Source organism: Cebus imitator, unplaced genomic scaffold, assembly GCF_001604975.1.
Source record: "Cebus imitator isolate Cc_AM_T3 unplaced genomic scaffold, Cebus_imitator-1.0 Scaffold271, whole genome shotgun sequence".
Taxonomy (NCBI): domain Eukaryota; kingdom Metazoa; phylum Chordata; class Mammalia; order Primates; family Cebidae; genus Cebus; species Cebus imitator.
Genome location: NW_016107586.1, coordinates 2,914,502 through 2,918,723, shown reverse-complemented (window position 1 = coordinate 2,918,723; position 4,222 = coordinate 2,914,502).

Sequence of the window (4,222 nt, the reverse complement as noted above, 5' to 3'; positions counted from 1 at the left end):
AAGTGTTCCTATTTCTCCACATCCTCTCCAGCATCTGTTGTCTCCAGATTTTTTAATCATGGCCATTCTAACTGGCGTGAGATGGTATCTCAATGTAGTTTTGATTTGCATTTCTCTGATGACCAGTGATGATGAGCATTTTTTCCATGTTCATGGTTAGGAAGAATCAATATCATGAAAATGACCATATTGCCCAAAGTACTTTACAGATTCAATGCTATCCCCATCAAGCTACCAATGACCTTCTTCACAGAACTGGAAAAATCCACCTTAAACTTCATATGGAACCAAAAGAGAGCCCGCATAGCCAAGTCAATTCTAAGCAAAAGGAACAAAGCAGGAGGCATCACACTACTGGAATTCAAACTATACTACAAGGCCACAGTAATCAAAACAGCATGGTACTGGTACCAAAATAGAGATATAGACCAATGGAACAGAACAGAGTTTTTGGAGGCAACGCAACATATCTATAACAATCTGATCTTTGACACACCAGACAAAAACAAGCAATGGGGAAAGGAGTCCCCGTTTAATAAACAGTGTTGGGAAAACTGGCTAGCCATGTGCAGAAAGCAGAAACTGGACCCCTTCCTGACACCTTACACTAAAATTAACTCCAGATAGATTAAAGACTTAAACGTAAGACCTAACACCATAAAAACCCTAGAAGAAAATCTAGGCAAAACCATTCAGGACATAGGTGTAGGCAAGGACTTCATGACCAAAATACCAAAAGCATTGACTACAAAAGCCAAAATAGACAAATGGGACCTACTCAAACTCCACAGCTTCTGCATAGCAAAAGAAACAGTCATTAGAGTGAACCGGCAACCAACAGAATGGGAAAAAATTTTTGCAGTTTACCTATCTGACAAAAGGCTGATATCCAGAATTTACAAAGGACTAAAACAGATTTACAAGAAAAAAACTAACAAGCCCATTCAAAAGTGGGCAAAGGATATGAACAGATACTTTACAAAAGAACACATACATGAGGCCAACAAACATTTGAAAAAATACTCATCATCACTGGTCATCAGAGAAATGCAAGTGAAGGAGGAATTCTTATACATTGTGGTGGGAACGTAAATTACTATAGCCCTTATAGAAAATGGCATGAAAGTTACTAAAAAAAACTAAAAATAGAACTTTCATACAATCCAGTAATCCCTCTTCTGAGTACATACCTAAAGGAACTGAAATCAATATATGTCAGAGGGATATCTTCACTTTTATGTTCATTGTAGCATTATTCACATGAGCCAAGATATGGAAATAATCTAAGTGCCTATCAAGAGATATGTAGTTGAGTTGGAAGGGAAGAAAGAAGGGAATATAAAGATAATCAAAGGGTACAAAACTTCAGATAGACAGGAGAAATAGAGTTTTAGATCTCTGTTACAACAGAGTGTCTATTTTCAATAGTAATATATAATATATTCCAAAATAACTTAGGGAACTTCAAATGTTTCACCTTAAAAATAATAGTGAAGTAAAGTGGTGGATATGTTAATCAGCTTGATTTAATTATTCTACATTGTGTGTGTGTGTGTGTGTGTGTTTAAACATCACATTGTACCCCATAAACGTATATAATTATGACTTGTCAGTCAAAAAACATTGTAAAATAAATAAATTTACTTCATCAAAAAATAAATCTTACTATCCTTCTATAAAATTTAGTATTAAAAAAATACTTTCCAGGTTGTATATTTAGAAAGAATGAGTATAAAGACCCTGTTTGGGTTCAAAAATGAAACACTGAAGAATAAGGAAACAACAGCCCTCATGGCATGCTTTAATATGACCCACGTTTTCCGCATATTATAGTTTCTTTTGTTTTATATTTACTGAGGATAACATATAACATTAGTTTCTCCTTTCAGGCTTACAATGAATTCTAAGCCAAAAGAATTTTTCTATTGGATGTGTGTGGAGGTATGTGTATCTGAAAATGAAGAGGAAAATGTTTTATCTTACTATTTCTTGACTGTGCTAATCATCTGGTTACAGGAGTCTAAAACTTCTGATGTAAGGGAAGTACTAATTTAAAACTAAATCCAGGATTAAGCTTATGAAAGGAAACAGGCAAAGAGACACAAAGAATATGTTCAGCTCTGGGGATCAAACAAACTAGATATTATAGACGAAACTAGTGCCTAAAAATGTATTCTGCATAGGATTAAGGACCGCTTCACTTGTGAAGTTCCTGAAGTTAAGATGCCTTTTAAATATCATGAGGAAATACTCAACCCCAAACAACAACATAAATAAGAACGCATAATACAATATAATAAAGGTAGTTCTCTATGTCATAGGAAATTTGTCACAAGATGAAAAAATAAAGAAAGAGGAGACTAGGTTACAATGGTCTTTTATTCATAAAAGCTAAACTACAGAGTCAAGATGATGTGAAAAATAAACCTTTATAATGAAGACAAGTAGTTTGGAAAATAGCACTATGAAATTAAGACTGGAAAGATGGACAGTCACAGATGCTTGTGAGTTCTGGAGAAAAAGTTGAGCCTTTTTTAAAGAATTGGTAACAGGAAACGTTCTCAGATTAAAGTAAAAAAACCTCAAAGTCAGAGTAGCATTTGCAGTGTTACTCAACTACCAGCTGGTAGTATGAATTCAAAAGAAGTAAATTATAAGGTAACTCTTACAGCTAAGAAGTCACTGCAGTAATCTAAAGAAAGAATGATGGGGCTAAAATATAAGGGAAAAGCAATGAGAATGGGGAGGATGAGATGAATATGAGAAAAGTTAATGAAGTGAAATGAAAATGCTTTGTGTGTTATTTGAGGATGTGAGGGAGATTACTCTTTTGTTTCTGATTTGCATGACAGGGGAGGAAGATGTCATTAACTAAGATTGGAAATCCAGAAGTAGGAGGAAGATTGAGAAGAGGGAAAAAATGATAATGAAGTGAATAAATTAAATCTGAAATGTTTCAAAAGAGAGCTCAATAGAAACGTATTTTCAGAAGTATCCAGTGTATAAAATGGTACCTACAGGAGTAAAAAACCCTGGAGAAAGAAAAACAGAGATTTTAAAAATGGAGAAACTCACTATTTTTTTTTTCTCAAAAATGGTCCTGGTCATCAAAAATAAGGAAAGTTTGAAAAACTGTCACTCAGAGACCAGAAAAAGCTAAGAAAACATGACAAGTAAAAGCAATATGGTATCCTGGACGGGATCCTCATACAGAAAAAAGGACATTGGAGCAAGAGAGTAAAAGCTAAATAAACTGTGGAGTTTAGTTAGTAATAATGTGCCAGTGCTGGTTCCATCATTATGATAAAAGAACCATACAAATCTAAGATGTCAACAACAGGGGGAATTGGGTGAAGGCATCTTAGTTTAGACCATTGTAACGAAATACCACTCCATGGTATTTCGTTACAATGGTCCAAACTAAGGTGGATTAAGCAATAGATATTTATTTCTCAAGCCTGGAAAGTCTGAGATCAGGGTGCCAGCATGGTTGGAATCCTGCTGAGGGCTCTCTTCCCACCTTGCAGACAGTTGTCAGCTTGCTAAGTGCTCACATGGTGGACAAGAAAGTGGAAAGAAAGAGAGAGAAAGAGTGGAGAGAGAAAGAGAGAGATCATTCTTCTGGTCTTATCTGAGGATTAATCCTATCATGAGGACCCCACTTTCATGATTTCATCTAAACCTAATTATCACCCAAAGGTCCCATTGATAAATACCATCACACTGTGGGACAGAGCTTCAACATATGAGTTTAAAGAGAAGGGCATACAGTAATTCCATTTATAGCAAGATGTATATGGAACACTCACTATTATCTTTGCAATTTTTCTATATATCTAAAATTATTTTAAAGTATGATTAAAAATCATTTATAAAAAATAATATCAAATGCTGGTGGTGAAGATGCAGAGAAACTGGATCATTCATACATCTTTGGTAGAAATGTAAAATGGTACAACCACAGTTTGGCAGGGCCGGGCACGGCAGCTCACACTTGCAATCCCAACACTTTGGGAGGCTGAGGTGAGCAGATCACGAGGTCAAGAGATAGAGACCATCCTGGCCAACATGGTGAAACCCCATCTCTACTAAAAAAGTTAGTTGGGTGTGGTGGCACACCTGTAGTACCAGCTACTTGGGAGGCTGAGGCAGGAGAATTGCTTGAACCCGGAAGGCAGAGGTTGCAGTGAGCCACGGTCGCGCCACTGCACTCCAGCCTGGC